At 41.9% G+C, this 20207-nt stretch overlaps 1 protein-coding gene across 3 annotated transcripts in view; it reads left to right on the forward strand.

Annotated features, from left to right (window-relative positions):
• Positions 1–20207, forward strand: part of Dync1i1 (dynein cytoplasmic 1 intermediate chain 1) — a 305396-nt gene that overhangs the window by 163683 nt on the left and 121506 nt on the right. The gene's annotated exons all lie outside the window — the stretch shown is intronic.

Genomic DNA, 20207 nt, shown 5'->3' on the forward strand with positions numbered 1-20207 from the left:
ATGGTAGGACAGGACTACCTTCAACAAGTTGTCTTATGACCTCGGTACATGTTCCCCTCTGTGTATATCAGCACACACACACACACACACACACACTCACTCACTCACTCGTAAACACACACACACCATATAATAGATAATAAATAAATGTAAGGAAATAATTTATAGATGGATGATTATTTTTTTTTTGCATTCTTGTCAAATGTCTCTGCCTATTAGTAACTACTACATAATCTGTCTTCCCAAGAAAGAGTAGGTCTCATCCATAAACTCATCTATAATGTGTAGGGTAAAACACTAGGGAGTGAGAACTTGGAAATGTTTTAGGGATTCAGTATTGTTGAACTTTCTGCTCATTCATGATGATTGTTGTAAGTCCATAGACATATGAGTTAACTCACTTTAATTGCTCCATGACGTGTGCAGACATCAAAATGTCACACAGGCAATCATAAAAATACATAACTTGTCATTTGTCCATTTTAAAAGTATTTTTAATTAGCCAGTCTGGGGAGACTAGAAAGTATAAAGAAATAGCCATCTCATCACAGATTTCAAAAGCAAAGATAGATGAAAGTTTCACCAATGGAGATATTAACCAGCTCTCCTAAGACATCGAGACAGGACCAGTTTACGTGAAAGGAACAGAGCTTGATTTAGTAAAAGAAATTCTAATAAATTTATAATTACATAGGGACATGTCTATGAACACACCCTTCCGTGTTTACCCTTAATATATATATGAAAGTCATTGATGCTGGATGGTTTGCTTTCTAAACCAACCTCGACTCCTATATGACATTCTCTCCCTTGGAGATCTCAAATTGGAGCAGAAGGAGCATGCATGTGACCAAGGGACATGTAATGCCTGCTTTTGTCCCCTGGCCAAGGTCGGAAGATTTGTCCTTTGGCAAATAAAAGCAGTTACTGTTTGAAGCGTATTACTGTATTTGAATTGAAAGAAGATATGTTTCCCCGGCTCTCAGCACAAAGGAGGGGCTTCCCTCTGATGTGACTGACAGTCTGTAATAGAAGAATCCTCGGCCTCAGTCCAGTTCCTCTCCACCATGGCTAGCTGCGTCTCTGTGCACTCCATCCTGGGAACCAGTCTACAAAGCATAGGCGTATCCTTGGCTTCAGTACAATTCCATCCCAGGTTGGCTAGCTACGTTTCCGTGCACTCCATCCTGGGGATCAGGCTATGCAGCACAGGCTTGTGAAGCTGATTAGTCAATGATCTGTAGTATTCAGTGATCATTTGCTGGATTCCAGTTGAAATATGAGATTGTTATCTTCCTCACCATGAGCAGTATGTTGTGGGGAGGTGAGCTGTGCACAGTCAGCCTACACCCAGGTTGAACCCTGGCTTTGAACACCAGAGACCTGGTGGGGTACTTGTCACCTACATGGGTTGGCAGGTGTTCAGCTGTGCCCCTTGAGCCTCCGGCTCCTGTCACAGCTACAGCCTCTCACAGCCCCCACCCCCACAGAGAGGTGTGTGGCTATCAGTCACATAGGAGCAGCACCAAGCCTTCCCACATGCAGATAAGGTTCCCCCAAGCTCTAAGACCAAGCCAATGACAAGTATCTGCTGTCAGACCCTGACCCATCCAAAAACTGTATATAAATCCTATCCAGAATCCTATAGATTGATTAAAGGTGTGTGAGAACTACCTTGTCATCCGGGAACTTCTGTCATAAGAGCAGTAACACTTGGGAAGAGGTCTGCTCTCCAGAAACACCAGCAGCAGCTCTGCTGCACTCCTCCTTGGCTGGTTGTTAGCCCAGCTGGGCCTGTCCCAGCACAGGGTGACATAGAGTACCCAAGACCGTGACATGGTGGAGACAGAGGTAGAACCAGCTGCAGCGGCAGGAGCAGTGGAAGCCACATCCCCCTCTGCTCCCACCCTCTTCACTCTCCAGAACTCTCACACCCAGCAGGGCCAGAGATCTCTGTGGAAAGCCTCCGGTACACAGGCCCACAATATGTGCATGCACGACTTCATTTAACTAGCTATGGGAGCTATAGGGTACAATAAAAACCAGTTATGTTGAATGAGGAAGTCAGCTGTTCTGTTCCACTGGCAGGATACCCAATCATAACTTCTTTTTTATTCAATATATTCTTTATTTACATTTCAAATGATTTCCCCCTACCTGGATCCCCCCCTCCTCAAAAGTCCCATAAGCTCTCTTCCCTCCCCCTGTTCCCCCATCCACCACTTCCTACTTCCCTGTCCTGGTATCCCCTACACTGCTGCACTGAGCCTTTCCAGACCCAGGGGCCACTCCTTCCTTCTTCTTGGGCATCATTTGAAATGTGCATTGTATCTTGGGTATTCCAAGCTTCTAGGCTAATATCCGATTATCAGTGAGTGCATACCATGAGTGTTCTTTTGAGACTGGGTTACCTCACTTCGTATGATGTTCTCCAGCTCCATCCATTTGTCTAAGAATTTCATGAATTCATTGTTTCTAATGGCTGAATAGTACTCCATTGTGTAAATATACCACATTTTTTGTATCCATTCCTCTGTTGAGGACATCTGGGTTCTTTCCAGCTTCTGACTATTATAAATAGGGCTGCTATGAACATAGTGGAGCATGTGTCCTTATTATATAGTGGGGAATCCTCTCGGTATATGCCCAGGAGTGGTATAGCAGGATCCTCTGGAAGTGTCATGCCCAGTTTTCTAAGGAAACCAGACTGATTTCCAGTGTGGTTGTACCAGCTTGCAATCAGGAGACAGTAGGTGTTCTCGAGGATGTGGAGAAAGAGGAACACTCCTCCAATCATAACTTCTATGACATATTTTTCTTCTGGTGATTGTTGTGGAGTCTTGAGTATGTTGCTGAAATGCCAGCTTGATCCGTGACTTGTTTTGTGACATGGAAATTCTTATTTTTAAGTACTTCCAGTCTTCAGCCTTAGAAAAATACCACTGGTTTGTATTAGAGGTGATACAGTGTATCGATGGCATTGAACAACTACTATGAAAGGCTAAAATATTCATGAATAAAATACTACTGCAAGCTCACCAGCTTTCATTGGAATGCTCTGGAATATATCTTGCACATCAGAGGAAGGGGTGAGCTGTGGCTTAGAGTTTCAGAGTCAATGACGTCCTTTTAAAGCCTGGCATTTTAGGAAGCAAATCCCAAAGGCTGTCTTCTTACCCCACCCTACCCCTACATTTCTTTACATCATATAACTGACCCTAAAGCTAGTAACACCCCAGGCAAGACAGAAAGCTACCTAAGTTCTTCAGCCTCTGCTTCAATTACTGCTCATTTGCTGCCTTAGGATTTTGATCGTTCAACTTCTTGAATGTAGACTTCATGGTTGAAGGTCCATCTATCTGTGAGAGAAATATCTGGCCCTGCGGACCTGTGGGTGCTCTCCTGCCTTTTATCACATACAAGCTGGGCTACCACAGGTAGGGTAGCTGATGTCTACAATCTGCAGCCTTTGCAGAGAGGCAGCAGCCTGGATCCAGAGAGCGCATGGGGAGCAGTAAGATGTTTTTCCTGGTTACAGGATTGATAAGAAATTACACACACATGGAAATGAGTCAAGGGCCGGATCCTTAGGAATACAGAGTATATTGTTTTCAGTTTTGGTTTTTATGCCACATCCATGCTCAGAGAAAGCACCATTAGCACCAGAACTTTCATCAGGCTCAAGAAATACAGGTTGAATGGTATTCAGGTCATCACAATAACAGAAATGTGTCTTCAGAATGGGAATTCTGACTCTTGGCATTGTGGGTGTTTCATATTGGTCAAGTCTTGCGATCCCTTGATGCTTCTATCTACTTATTCCAGTAGTGATCACCCCACGTGTCACAAACAGAAAAAAAATCCCCTGATACAACCCAACTATCCAGAATTTGCTTAGGTGAAACAAAAGTTTTTCTGTATTGAAAAGCTGTACCTTAAAGGCATTTTATGAAGATTCCAAATGTGCTGTCATGTCTGAGAAAATTCTAGTAGCTTTCTTCTTGGAAATTCTGGAGAAATAACTAGGAAGTGTGTACTTTAGATGTCAAAACCAAGCGGTTAGTATGAGCATCTTCTTGTGTGACTTGAATACAAACACCTTTAAACATTTTCTAAACTAATCAAGTCAGAGATTCACTTAGAGAATCTGAGGATAAATCATATTCAAGATAGACTGATGAATGGCGTAGATTCTATGCCATATCTCTTAGAGTATCTTCCTGTTAATGTAAACAATAATTGACTACCTGGTGTGCTCCATGTATTTGGAACACACACACAGACACACACACACACATACACACACACTCACATACACACACACACACACACACACACACACACCCCTTTAGGAGTTTGAAGCATTGTGACAATGGATTGCTAATCATCAATTAAGAAGGAACACTGCTCTACCCAGTGGAAAGGCAACTACATCAAGCTAAAGTTATAAGGACAATGACCCAGGAGAGACGAAACCAAAGTCATGGAAGTATGCTTTGAAGGATGAATATGTTAACAGGATACAAAGGCAAACAAGAGCACACTGCACAGGCAAATTGTATAAAGACACAGAAAGATGAAGCAGCCTGTTGGAAGATCAAGAAGGATGATGGGTATTGGAGTTAAGGGACCACATGGGGCAAGAGCATTACATGAGGGGAGCATTAGAGCCACTCATCAGAGAGTATGCAGGCTTTGGGTGCTGAGCTTGCAGCCATGATGGACAAACACTGCCAGAATTGCAGCAAGAGCAGAGCAGAACCTCTTGGCAGCTCTTCTGCACATTACTGGAAGAGCTTAGACAAGGAAGCATGATCAGAAGACTGCGCCAATGCCCATGGTGAAAGCTGATAGAGACATAAATCAAGACAAGGCAGGTAAGGCAGGAGAGGGTAAAGGAGTTCTTTCAGAGATTAAGAATTCTAATCTACTAGCCTGTGGAGTTCTGGACATAATGGGGACATTCCTGATGGATCTCAGACTCCAAGTTACAGAGATTCAGTGGCTGATTCTCAGTTTTACAGATAAAAGAATCCAGGTATAAAATCAGTTTGGAACCTGGAAATATAAGACAGCAGACTGGGGTGGCTATCAACCGTTAGTTTCCTAAGGAGAACTGGATCTATACCCAATTTCTGTTATGTATGTACTATGTGAACTTTCTTGAATTAACATCACTTTCCTACGCCCAGGTCTTCTCACCTACAAGGGGTAGGTGTATCAGTACACACTTAGTAGATGATCATTGGAGTTCCATAAGATTATTACTGATACAAATGCCGGTGCTTGGTGAGATGTTTAGACTATGTAAGCCACAGCATGCAGCCTCTGGACTTTCTCAATGCCAGGTCGCCCTTAAGGCAGGCAATCCACCTCAAAGCAAGAACTCGTCAACATTTTAATACAGGGTCTCTGTGAGGCAACCACAAGGAGATTAAACTGTTTAACTACACCATGAATTAAGAGGAATTATGCACCATATAACTAACAAACTTTCCAAGAATTTGATCACAAAAGGCCTGATATGACAGAATCAGGCTATTATCCTCTGTAAGAAGTGAAAAAATACTGGTGGTTTAAGCAGGGTGATAACAAGTCCCAACTTTGATATTAGAACAAGTACTTCAACAGAAGATTATGTCTTAACCTACAAGAAGGGGGCAGTGCCCCTCTAGTCCGCCCTTTCCTTGTTCCTCTCGTAACTTACAGAAATTGGTTGTCAATTAATTTGCTTCATTCCAAGTAAAAAGGTTAGCTGATGAGAAAAGCTGGAGGCATGTTAAGGATTCCAGTGTGGAATATGCCTTATAGTTAGATCCATTAGTTCAGACACAGTCTATGCTGGGCACTTTGTTTTCCTAATTTTGAAACCTGCAATAATTCAACCATGGTCATCTCTGGGAAACTTTCCAGTCCTTTGTTTCTATAATGATTACCAACTAGAATAACTTCTCATTTCTTTTGCATAGCTTTCTTAATACCATGCAAGCTTTTGTGACCAGGTGAGCCATTGGCCACCAAGAACATAACAACTGTGGTCACTCTCACCTCACTTTTAATACCCACTTTGCCCTTTTGCTAGCAACAAAGCATTACTAAATCTATTATTGCTTTGTCTCACTGGACAACTGTGTTATGTAAGTAGCACAGAATTTAGCACATTCAGACAAGAAAGCAGACACTGAAGGAGGGAACGTTGTCTGTTGCATATCATATAACAATGATAATGAATGAGTCCCTTCTTCCCCGTGCTATCTATGGGGAGATGAAGGTGATTTGCCACGTGAAAACTGTCCTCCTAAGATGTGGTATTGTGGATTGCCTAGAGAGCCTTAAACTCTCTTGGCATTGATTGAGGCAATGTTGCTTTATGCTGCTTCTCAATGGAGCCAAGGAGATCAAGTAGCAAAGGTGCACGAGCTTGCTTTTCCTGATCTTTATCCTGTTAAGGCCACCACTTATTTCCTCTGCAGATCTTCCTGCTGTTCACTGTGCACATCTTCCCAGTACTGTGTATCTGTATGTCTAGACTGACCAGAAAGTGAAAACAGGAGAACACTTTGAAACCTGCAGACCTGACCACAACTAAGAGTTGTACCTAGTCCAAGGAACTGGAAACTTGGTGATTTTAGATCAGACAAATTCTTGCTTAAGACTCTCAGATGGCTAGTTTCTTCTTTTATAATTATTAGAAAATTATTACATTGACAGACAAGGGACTTCATGTTTGAGCCAATGGAAAAACATGAAGTTAAAACTAGGGGAAATGACTTAGCCCCAAATAAAGCTACTAATGCAAGGATAAAAGCAAACAGATCTGTTAATGATCTTCATTCAGAATCAGACTGTGACAGATTACAATGCATTCTCAGATGGGAATTATGTCAGTTCTCCATAGTCTGAGGATTAGGCAACCAAATTTGGAAATGCTTTAGTGAGAGCCAGCAAAAGACATCGCTGTGTCCTTTCTATTTACAGAGAATTTGAAAGGAACAGACATACGTGACTCCTTTATGGAAGAACCAGATCTGAGGATCTGTGAAGCTTTGGTTTCCATCATCTGCCCATCCAACTAATAGTTATTGACCCCTGTCATGAACCCAGGTCTTTTTAGATGCTGTGAATGCAGTAAAAACAAGACTTGGTTTCTGCTGTGGTGGAATTCTTATTCCTTTGGTGAGAGAGACAAGAAATAGACATATAAACAAGTTCATGAGCTAGATAGTGAATAAAGTTAGAAAATTAAGAAGAAAATTGGTTTTCAGGGTCTGGGACTTAGGTATTTACAGGATTGGTTTTGGAAGAAAAAAACCAGGGATGATGAGATGCTTTAGTGAGTAGTCTGTGTTCCTCAAGCCTAATGGTAAGAAATCAAAGAGAGTTCTGACTCCAAGACCTTGCTCTCTTACCTCCATATATGTGCTGTGGTATGCATGCACCTGCACGCATGCATTCGCACATTACACATGCATACATGCATAACCAGGGTGAAGAGAAACAGGGGCTCATTCCTGGTAGAATGGAGAGGACTGGGCTACTGTATTGTTTAGGCTGGAAGGGGAAATTTCTCAGTGGTAGTATGCACCCTGTGTGTGTTACTCATTTTTCTCATTGATATGACAAAAATATCACACACACACACACACACACACACGAACACACAATCAAGAGTTTATTTTGGGTCACAGTTTGAGAGTATGTTGTATCACAATTCAGAAGTGATATCAACAGCCAGAGGCAACTGGCACACTTCACAGTCAAGAGGTAGAGGGAGATGAAGACTGATGTTAAGTTCCCCCTTTTCCTTTGTAGTGGGAGACATAACCTCAACACTTGCAAGTACCACCCACACTTAAGGTGAGTCTGCTCACCTTAATCAAGTCTAAAAACCTCCTTTATAGGCATGTCCAGAGCTATGCCTCCTCCTAGGCAGTTCTAGGTGTCAAGGGGACAAGGTGACAAGCCAATATTAACACCTACTGTTGAGTTCCAGGCTCTTATCATTGCACATCTCTGGGCCCTGCTATACCTCTTCTTTCTTTCTCAAGCTCCATCTAGGGAAGCCGGAGCAATGTGATTTTGCTATTAGCACAACATCAATCCAAGAAAGAAAAAGAGTATGTTTTCTTAGGGGTTAGAGTGACTGAGAGTACGACTTAGCTTGAATAGTCACCCAGTCCAATAAAAAGAATACTCCACTTCTTTGACATAGGAGTAACACATTTTGAGTTTCCCAAGGAAGTTGATTAATCTGGGGCAGGAGAGGAATTTGCCTTCCGGTGGATGGAGTCACCACAGGTTTCAGCTTGTCCAGATCGTCTTCAGGCATACATGTTACCACAGTTTAAATATTAACTGTAATTCCAACCCTCTCAGAAGTATTCCAATTTATGGTTCCCTCCACTATAGTATAAAAAAAAAAAAAGTCCAATTCGGAGACCAGCCTCGCCAGCTACTACTACAGATTCAAAGCGTTCCCTGAAACCTTAAGGAGAACTTGCATGGTTGAAAGTAAGAGGCATGTGTCTACTAAAGAATGGAGGGACTGTTATCCCAAGGAATGGCGTGGCTTCTGGGTGGCCAAAGCCACAAATGTCAGTTACAGCTCCCCTTTCCTCTTTATAATGTTTGGTACAATTTACTAGCAAATTGAAGGAGACTGGGTGTTGGAAAAACATGGGTTTGAAGCTTGGCTCGGTTGCTTCCTCTAGCTTATTGACCCCAGTTGAATCATCCTGCCTTTCTAAGCTCCAGTTTCCTCATATATACAGAAAGCCAATCATATCTGCCTGGGTGAGTTATGAAGATTAAGTAGGTTAAGGAATATAAAGCCTTTGCCACTAAAAACTTGACATATTTCATTCTATACGTTGATAGGCACTGTTTTTCATGGTTCGAAGGAATAATAGCTGGGACAGAGCTGAGTAGCATGGGAAAGTGAAGGAAACTCATACCATGCCATGGTAGCCAGAAAACAAAGAGAGCAGGACGAAGTCCCAGAGTTCCAGTGACTTCTTAAAGGGTGCCTACCAAAACCTAAGCACAAGCCAGAAATGAGCCATGGGAGGGAGGCTTGCCATATCCAAAGCATAGCACTAGGTAGATAGAAAAATGATCAGTGACATTTTACAGTAGCATATTTTGGTGGTATGGGATAAAATGCTGTAAGAGTTACCCAGCTGAACGTTCTCAGGGGTCTAGAGAATGGAGGAATCCCTGCCGCCAAGGTAGATTGTGAAATGAGACTTAAGGAACTGGACGTCATTAAAATCAAGTCTGAAGGACAGCTTGTCCACACACATGGATGTGATTAAAGCCTTGGAAGCCCTGAATACCTGAAGTACACCCTACCTGTGTGCTTTTGTGTGTGTCTTCTGCCAAGGAAGGCTCCCACAGACTGGCCCCTCTGCTCCCTAAGTCTTTTGCTTCAGTGTCCACTCTCAGTAAGGACTTCTTTTTCTTCCTTTATAAAATGGCAGCTCTCACCAGTTCCCACTCTTTTCTTTACCACCTGCAATTCTTCAAGCCAGTGTGCCCTATCCCTGTTGTTTACCTGCTGTGCATTGTTATTTCCCCCAATATAATGCCAGCTGCACAAGGGTAGGACATTGTGCCTGTTCTGTTCACAGATATGTCTCTAGTCCCTAGAAGAATACCTGGCACATAAAAGGAGAGGAGGGAAGGTATGCGTGAGGGAAAGCCATGAACCAAAGGACAATCAGTATGTATTTGTGTACCTGACGAGTGGATTGGAGACCGTGGATGAAATGTGAACATAAGAGAGGATTTTTACAGAGGAAACACTTTCGTACACTTTGAAAACAAGCTTGTTTCCCTCTGCTTGGCATGGAAACAACCATATGTGTTCCTCTGAATATGATACATGCTTCTGCTTCTAGAGGAGCTGTCTAACAGCCAAGTTTGTGGTGGGACTTGGTATGGAGAAGGGGTAGAGGCAAGAACACCAGCTAAAGGTGACCATAATGGGAAAATACAGAAGCTATGCTGACCTTAAATAACTTTGAAAGGATCGAGAGGGATGTGCATTAGAAGAGTATCCAATGAGAGAATTAGCGACGCTAGAGAATTTTTGTTTAATACAACTAAGTAAATGACTAACTCAATGCAATTAGAGAACTTGTGATAATGGAATGGCCTGCATGTGGCATTAGGCGTGATAACTGATCCGGCTGGGAACCAGAGGGAGGATGAGGATCTTTAGGGATGGAAGATGTCCTTTTCTCCTTAGAAACAAGATTTTACTGGGAAAATACTGTTTCGGAGCACCTCATGCTTCTTTGCTCTGATTTCCTGAGTCAACACATCAAAACAATGCCTGGAAGTCTTGATGTCTAGCTTCCTTTGGTACATAACTGATAACTGCAGTTATTGCTAAAAGTTAAAGCCTGTGGTACCTCTGCTCCTGTTGTTCCAGCTTTCTTTCTCATGATCAATTCTCTCATAAAATGGGACAACAGGTCTTTACAACAGTAGATTAATCAACGTATAAAATTGTCCAAAAGGAGAAAGAGGAAGCAAAGGAGTTTAAATCTAGAGGTCAAGAGTATGTTTCCTCACCTTAAGAAATGTTCAACATCATTAATCATTAGGGAAATGCAAATCAAAACAACCCTGAGATTTCACCTCACACCAGTCAGAATGGCTAAGGTCAAAAACTCAGGAGACAGCAGGTGTTGGTGAGGATGTGGAGAAAGAGGAACACTCGTCCACTGCTGGTGGGTGGGTTGCAAGCAACCACTTTGGAAATCAGTCTGGCAGTTCCTCAGAAAACTGGGCATGACACTTCCTGAGGACCCTGTTATACCACTCCTGGGCATATACCCAGAGGATTCTTCAGCATGCAATAAGGACACATGCTCCACTATGTTCATAGCAGCCCTATTTGTAATAGCCAGAACCTGGAAAGAACCCAGGTGTCCTTCAACGGAGGAATGGATACAAAAAATGTGATATATTTACACAATGGAGTACTATTCGGCCATTAGAAACAATGAATTCATGAAATTCATAGACAAATGGATGGAGCTGGAGAACATCATACTAAGTAAGGTAACCCAGTCTCAAAAGATCAATCATGGTATGCACTCACTGATAAGTGGATATTAGCCTAGAAACTTTGAGTACCCAAGACATAATCCACATATTAAATGATGTCCAAAAAGAATGGAGGAGTGACCCCTGGTTCTGGAAAGACTCAGTGCAAGAGTATAGGGGAATACCAGAAAAGGGAAGAGGGAAGGGGTAGATGGAGGAACAGGGGGAGGGAAGAGGGCTTATGGGACTTGTGGGGAGTGGGGAGCCAGAAAAGGGGAAATCATTTGAAATGTAAATAAAAAATATATCAATAAAACACACACACACACACACACACACACAAAGTATGTTTCCTTCTTTCTAAGAGCGAGAACTTACATTTTCAATTGCTTTTGTCCAGTGTGTGTGTGTGTGTGTGTGTGTGTGTGTGTGTGTGTGTGTGTAAACAGTGCTGCTAAGCAAAGACATAGAGATAATATCCTACACAATTGAAGCAGCTTCTCTTCTCACAGAATACATTAACAATGGTGCTTTCTGGAGTTGAGCTGGTTATGCCCACTTGGATAAGAATTGACAAATGGGACCTCATAAAATTACAAAGGTTCTGTAAATCAAAGGACACCATCAAAAGGATAAATTGGCAACCAACAAATTGGGAAAAGATCTTCACCAACCCTATATCAGATAGAGGGCTAATATCCAATATATACAAAGAACTCAAGAAGTTAGACCCCAGAAAACCAAATAACCCTATTAAAAATGGGGGTACAGAGTTAAACAAAGAATTCTCACCTGAAGAACTTTGGATGGTGGAGAAACATCTTAAAAAATGCTCAACTTCATTAGTCATTAGGGAAATGCAAATCAAAACAACCCTGAGATTTCACCTTACACCAGTCAGAATGGCTAAGATTAAAAAGTCAGGAGACAGCAGGTGTTGGCGAGGATGTAGAGAAAGAGGAACACTCCTCCACTGCTGGTGGGGTTGCAAATTGGTACAACCACTCTGGAAATCAGTCTGGCGGTTCCTCAGAAAACTGGGCATGTCACTTCTAAAAGATCCTGCTATACCACTCCTGGGCATATACCCAGAGGATTCCCCAGCATGTAATAAGGATACATGCTCCACTATGTTCATAGCAGCCCTATTTATAATAGCCAGAAGCTGGAAAGAACCCAGGTATCCCTCAACAGAAGAATGGATGCAAAAAATGTGGTATATCTACACAATGGAGTACTATTCAGCCATTAGAAACAATAAATTCATGAAATTCTTAGGCAAATGGATGGAGCTGGAGAACATCATGTTAAGTGAGGTAACCCAGTCTCAAAAGATCAATCATGGTATGCACTCACTAATAAGTGGATATTAGCCTGGAAAACTGGAATACCCAAAACATAATCCACACATCTAATGGGGTACAAGAAGAATGGAGGAGTGGTCCCTGTTTCTGGAAAGACTCAGTGTAGAAGTATAAGGCAAAACCAGAACAGGGAACTGGGAAGGGGTGGGTAAGAGAATAGGAGGAGGGAAGGTGGCTTATGTGACTTTCAGGGAGTGGGGGACCAGAAAAGGGGAAATCATTTGAAATGTAATTAAAAAATATATCGAATGAAATAAAAAAAAATAAAATTAAAATTAAAAAAATGACTGAAAATAGAGGAGAGGAGAGGAGGGGAGGGAAGGGAGGGGAGGGGAGGGGAGAAGAGGGAGGGGAGAGGAGGGAATGGGAGGGGAGGGGAGAAAAGAGAGGGGAGAGAGGGGAGGGGAGGGGAGAGGAGAAGAGAGAGGGGAGGGGAGGAGGGAGGACACGAGGGGAGGAGGGAGGACAGGATGGGAAGAGAAAGGAGAGGAGAAGAAAAAGAGACTCTTTTTTTCAGATGCTCTCACCCTCTTTGGTGCAGAAAAAGCTGATACCATTATAGGTTAAATTATCTGGGTTACCATGGCCAAATAGAACAGTGTGAATAAGCTCATACAGTTGCCTTCTGTGACTGAAGGGTCAGTGATGTTCTCAGAAAGCTTTGGAGACATACATGATGATATGAAAGACTAAACACAGAGAAGATGGGAGTGATGGTGTACACTTTTAACAGCAGCACAGAGAGGACAGAGCAGGCAGATCTCTGAGTTTGAGGCAAGTGTGGCCTAACATAGCAAGCTCTAGATGAGGGCTACACAGTTGGATACTGTCTCAAAAAAGATAGGTAGTTGGATGGATAGATAGATGGATGGATGGATGGATAGATAGATAGATAGATAGATAGGTAGAGTAAGATAAGATAAGCTAAAGAGTTGGGTGTTCTAACAACACACTTGGCCTGTTCCAAACAGAAATGGACCAAGAATTGTTCTATTTTTAGAGACAACTGTAGTCATGCAACAATGGATCTTAAATGTTAAGCTAATAGGGAAAGGTTGAAAACAGTTAAAACTGAAAACTGATGGAAACAAAATCAGTCGGCCAGCGGCCTCTCTCATCTGAAGACACTGCTTGTAGAAGTTCCTCACAGGCTCCTGACTGAGGACGACTGAGCAGTTCCATGTGCCACGTGCCGACTGACCCCCTTCTTCCCTGTTCACTGTGTATTTACACATAGTACGCATCAGCATGATCACACGCTTCAGAAACACCTACTAAAGCACTCGTTCCTGGCCTATCTTTCATTTGAATATTTTCTTTCATTTCCTCCCATTTGCAATATCTTGGGTGACATTCCACCAGGAAGCAAACTTTCCAAGTACTGTCATGTTAGAACCTTAGGAGAGAAGTGATGTGGCCAAGAGTGTTAACAGGGGCGCTCTGTATGATGAGAAATGTATGTTTTCTTTCCTCTGGCCAAATTTTTCTCGTCCAGAAAGTGAAGGTTTATTCAAATATTAGCATGTAGTATATTTAACAAAGTGCTTACTGAAAATCCCACAAAATATGTCTTTTGCGCATACTTTTAAAGCACATGGGTGCTCACCTTGGCTTGTGTAAGCATTCAGCGGTACATGTTATACTTTATTTTGGCTGGTGTGGCATGTGTTAGAAGGGTGGCTCTCTTCAGACTCTGGGTGAGGTTGGCAAACTGAATACAGACTTGGTCCAAGGATAGGATGACTCTAGTGAGCGCTGTACAAGAGCCTTTACTATCTGTTGTGCAAATACATGGGGAAATTCACAGCTCGCTTAGAACTCCCCTTGGCCACCTAGTCAGCCATGGTCAAGGCCTCATCCTCTGTGGTTGAATCTGGCTACAGCCAAACTTTTGGTTGTTCCCTGACTTGAATCCTGCCTACAGCCTACTGGCTTTCATTTTGCCTCTGTAATCTCTTTTTTTAAGACTTATTTATTTTATGTATATGAGTACACTGTTGCTCTCTTCAGACACACCAGAAGAGTACATCGGATCCCATTACAGATGGTTGTGAGCCACCATGTGGTTGCTGGGAATTGAACTCAAGACCTCTGGAAGAGTAGTCAGTGCTCCTAACCACTGAGCCAAATCTCCAGCCCATTGCCTCTGTAATCTTAAAATCCGAAGGTATTTCCTGTTTTAAAACCATCTTGATGTTCTCTGGGACTGACAAAAAAGAAACCTATGCACGGGGAATCAGGCTGCCCCCAAAAGACATGTTACAGCTGTGAAGGACAACAATATGGTTTCAAATGTCTTATTTAGTATCTGGTATTTTGTATTTCTTTTGAAATTTTAAGAAATTCTTATGAGCAGAATGTGATAACTTGTTATGAGAAAGATATCCTACATGGTACAGTGTATGACTAATGTCCAGAAAAAAATTCCTTCTTTAGTATTATTAGTATCTCTTTTATTTATATAATTGGTCCCAAGAGTTGGAGTTGATGATGCTAACATCAGATAGAACTCCGAGTAACTCGTCTTGGTTGTGCAAAAAGATACACAAACCTCATTTAAAATTCTTTCTCAGAGACATCTCTCAGAGAGGTGAAGAGGATAGTGTCAGAAACAAAGAGGAATCATATAGATTTGCTAGAGTTAGAATAGCACCAGAAAGCAGTGACGAGAACATAGACTTGGCTCAGGTTTGGCAGTGGAGTTGGCTGTTCTCTTCCATAGGTCCTGATTGAAAACAGAAACGAGCTGGTTCTGGATCCAGCTGTCATCCCATGCGAATGTGGAATGTGGTTATCAGTTGTCAGAATTGGAGAACTAAGTGAGGTGCACAGGTCTGAACTGAAGTTAGGTGAGTTGCCAGAATGCACCCTAACAGGGATTTGTGTCCCACAATATTTGGTGGTGAATAGAAGACTCAAATGTAGATATTATTAAAAATGAATGTATGATATGCCAAAGACTAAAAATATGTCTTTAGGTCATTTTTTATTTAAAAAAAATAAAGCTTAAAGACATAGCTCTATTTTTTTCTATCAAAGAGTTTTAAGTATCTTCTGAGAAGAATTATCAGCTAAAATGTTCAAATACAGAATAATATAAAGGTAGCAAGAGCATTTCTACTTTAGGTGAGAACATAACAACAGCAAACCTCAAGGTTCAGGGAACATCATAAATGAGCAAGAGTAAAGATTGTAAGAGTCAGAACTTGGTGAAGACTGCTGGAAAGAGTGTCTTCACAATGTGACCCAGCCATTGTCCCCATGAACTCACCTACAGCTGTGCCCACCAGCCTGGGCCCTGTACAAGACTGGATCATCACCGTATTGTCAAATGTAGCAAAAGACTCATGGGGCCCCTTCTTAATCAAAAGTCTATTTTTTTAAAAAAGGGCTTTAGAGAAGAAAGGGCAATTGCTGGGGAGGATTTCAGGGAGGAGAAGGGACAAGTTAGGGTAGTAGGAAATAAAATTTGTTCCCAACTTAGTATATACATGTAGAAAATCCTGAACTATTATACCCAGCTGTGAAACATATGAGCTATAAAAGCAACCTGCCATACAACATACATGCCAACCTGTATAATAATGGCATGACCCCATAGTGGGAACCAAATTGTTCTCTGATTAGCTTCAAGGTCAGCTTCACAGGACTTTAAGCCCCATCAATAATAATAGGAAGGTCATAGGCCCAATCAGGGAACTTGCTATTATTATTTAATTAAATTAACATAGCACTAAACTGTCTTCTAAATATCTACAGTTATACATATAGACAAAAGCTACCCTCAGCTTTAACCCAAACCACTTCTTTTTGCAGTGAACAAAGGAGAATATAGAGGAACTCATAGCTGCCCAAGATGCAAAAGGATGACTTGACCTAAGCAAGATGTTTATACTATACTTCTAAGGCTCAAGAACCACTGCTGAAGAAGGGCTAGGAATACTGAAAGAGTTGGAAGATAAAGGATTAGGACTATAAAATGCTGTCTTTTGGATGTGGCATAAAAATTGCAATCATGAACTCCCAACTGAGTCTTCAAAAGACTGGCTCAACTGTCATTGATAAAGAGAGGGCTCATAGGTCCCTACCCCTTAATCCTGAACTACTGGCTATTGACAGGTTCATATTGATAAGGAGTCTTTGTCTTTGTCTTCAGTTGGGCACCCACTGCGGAGCCCAGCATAGCTTCAAACACATAGGCCCTGGTTCAACTGAGAGGGTCACAAGCCAAAGGAAATTGGTAGGAATGTGGGAAAAGATTTATAGAGGAAAAAAGGAGTTGAGAGGAGTGGAAATGAGTTATGAGAGGTAGAAGTGCAAATCACTAGTATGTAATTATTATGTTTCATATATATGTATACATATATATATACATGAAACATGAAATTGAACAAATTCGATTAATAAAAAGAGAAAATAATGAAAAGTAAAAATAAATTCCTCTCTCAAATAGCAGCCCTCTCTACCTCTCCATTTGCCATCCATAGCTCCTTTGTGATTAGAGTTGTCTTGGTGTCTTTGACATTTCTTTCCCTTCTGGAAGCAGTTTCTGCTAATTTTATGAGCCACAAACACTTTTATTAACTCTAATATTCACAACTTTTCACGTTAAAAATGGATGATGTAATGCAGTTTAAATAGCAAAATAGCAGTCAGTTTTCTTAGGGGTGTATAAAGTGATCTTCCAGCCATTGACCTGTTCAATTCAAAGTCCTGTGGTAATTGCTTCAGGCCTCCCACTTTGGACAGCAGCAGGATGCCCTTTGGAGACCAGGATGGAGTGACACGGCCTATGTTGCTCTCTTCCTCCATTTTCCACCTGACCCAGACAAGCTGTCTCCCTGAGGTGGCCATGAAGGAATCATAGCCCTCTCATGAAAAGCAGCAACTTAACAGCAAAAACTGTGGCTAGGCCTTCAGCCCTTCTTACCCTGAGGCTTTGCAGGTCCTGGGTAGACAGGGAAAGCAACAACCTAGTGACCTCATAAAACAGAGGGCCTCCCTGTGTTCTGGGCTCTGGTTGCAGGCAGCAGGTACCAAGTCTAGTGGGATTTTCTAGAAGGAAGTCTGGTGCTGACACCACCTCTGGTGGAATTTATTAGAAGGAAATCTGGTACTTATAGAATCAACAGGAGGCAGAAGGAACAGTCTATAAAAGCACCATTGACCAAGAGAATCCAGACATGGGTCCTCAGAAACAGTCTTGCCAGCATATTGGGCATTAATGTTTTAACATCTCGATGACTCTAAATGTATCCTGGCGGTCTACTTCATTTTACCTCCAACGACAAAATGTGAGTTGGAAACATCTAGTCTGTCTGCCGAGGTCTTGCTTCTATTCTGTCTCCCTTCTGGCTTCAAAGAAGAAAGGGCTGGCCCACTTGTCACCAATACAGAGTTGCTCAGGGCACTATCTTCTAGACAGGAGATTGTGATATTATATTCCCAAACAGTGATAAACCTTCCAATAAACTCACTTGCCAATATTACAATTCTGTAAGGCTAGAAGGGCAAGTCAGGTAAAAGCCATGGCGTGAGAGACTTGGCTGCCCTGGCCTTATCTGAATCAAGGATTAGTAGAGGAAACTAGCTCTCCCAGAGCTCATATACAGGGCAGACAGTCATGTCCTGAGCATGTCCCTTGTTATTGCTGTTTAAATACCATAACTCCTGAGCCTTTCAGAAAGTTTCCAGGAAGGAGGACAGTAGTTGACAAAGAGTTTTCTGACCAGGGGCATGACTGTGGCAACTGGAGGTGACAGAACATGGGTGCTAAATGAGTCCTGTGTCTAAAAGATACCTTTGTATGAAGAGAGCCCCTAGGGCACAGGTAACTAACTTGTTCCATTCACTTTAATTTCTTGTGTGAATCCAGCTACAGGAAACCATACAGCAGTGGTAAAGTTCCCCCCCCCTTCCAATCTCCAAGGAAATGTAACTGGGAATGAATGAGGGGCCCGAGTCATATATCAGTACTCTGCAGAGGGGCTACATAAATCCTTTTCTTTAGAGTTATTGAACTCTTTTGAAAACGGTCTCAACAGAAGTTATTCCAAGTGCACCAGAAAGAAAACCAGAGTCTTAAAGAAAAATATACTCACTTTGCTGAGTAAGGCAAACATATCAGTATTCGGAGAAACAGACTAGCCTCTTGTGTTCTATTTCCTCAACAAATTCACTGAAACGCTTACTTTATGTCTTTAAAACGCTGCTAGACAAGGAATTTTTGTGGCTACTAAAAATTAATACCTACAAATGGTTCATAACCACTTTAAAAAGGTGGGCACTTTACATTTTTTCTGTTGTTTGTAGTTCTTTATGGTGATATTTTGCATATTGTAAACACAGTACACATTTTTGTGCTTTAAAAAAATACAAATTGAAAGCATACTCTCTGGGGAAGGGTTTTCTTCTATTTAAGGACTATTTAAGGAATTGGAATGCAACTTTCCTGTGTACTTCTATGCATAAACTAACACATTGTATCACAGCCCTTTTTATGGTCGAGCACATCATAGAATAATATTTTTCTAATAAACTCTTTGTGACTTTCTACTGTAGGAGGCTTTAAACTCTTCTGAGAACTAATGTTTAAAATAAAAACCTGTATATCTGAAAAGACAAAAATGCACTACTATTTAAAGATGACAAATGCAGTCATTCAATGAAATGCAGTTTTGAGGTTGTGAAGATGCAATCGTATAGATGAGACAGTTCTACCGAAACCAAAGTAAATGAATGTGCACTTTGACCTTTTGGTTCACAGAATGAGAGAGAAGCCATGGCTGTCACTTTACTTTCTCAAGACCTTTGCACAACTTAGTTCCTCAATTCTCAAGGGTCACCTCCATGTGGCCTTTACCTGGTGACCATTTATTGGTGGGGAGGCGGCCTCCCTAAACCAGAACACTGGATCCTGCTTTCCTTGATAATGTACTTTGTCCATGCTTGGGAAAAGCAATCTGTGAAGCTATGTCCTTAGCATCTGCTGGCATGGAGGTACCACAGGGCTGGGGGTCTTACACGAAATCTATACCAATTTAGTAAATGATCATGTAGAAGGTAGTAGGAGGAGGGCTTTCTTTTAAACTCCATTAAAACCAATGAAATAAGCTACCTACTTACATTACTAGAGTAAATGTACTACTATATTCAAAGTCCATAAGAACAGCTTTCAGTATTTTTTTTCTCATTTTCTATTCGTGAGTTAGATTTTCCTGTAATACTTTGTTCCCGAAATCTGTGTTTCAGTCAGTGATCCTGAGCGCTCCTCTAAAGGAAGCAGGTGGAGAGAGACACATTTGCATAGAGTAGAAAGGGCACAGTACCATCTGGCCCGGGGGAGTGTCCTGGGCCCCTTTGTGAGTGCTCATTAAATTCACATGAATTCCTGAACTATTCTAAATTTGTAAATGTGGTTTGGTATAAGTTGTTTTCTCCCAGACCAGTGGCATTGACTTTGGGGGTCTGTCCCTGCTTGTTTACTTGCCAGTGGCATTTGACCTGGGGGTTAGACCCGTATTTAACCCTTTCCTGTAGGTCAAAAGCAAATTAACTTGGCAAAGACGAAATTGGAAATGAGTCATGTGTGCAGCAGGTGTCCCTTGCTCAGAAAGCACTGCAGGTGGAAACATTTTCAGACCTGTTTCTGGGCCATCTCCGAACAGGCTTCAGAGGTCAGGAAGGTAATTCCAAGACATCCCATGTGGTCAGGTCTGGGGAGGAACATAACAGGTGCTCACTTGGTGCGGTTTTCCCGGCAGGTTGGGAGCCTTTCAAAGCGGTCCA

Source organism: Apodemus sylvaticus, chromosome 2 (assembly GCF_947179515.1).
Source record: "Apodemus sylvaticus chromosome 2, mApoSyl1.1, whole genome shotgun sequence".
Lineage (NCBI taxonomy): Eukaryota > Metazoa > Chordata > Mammalia > Rodentia > Muridae > Apodemus > Apodemus sylvaticus.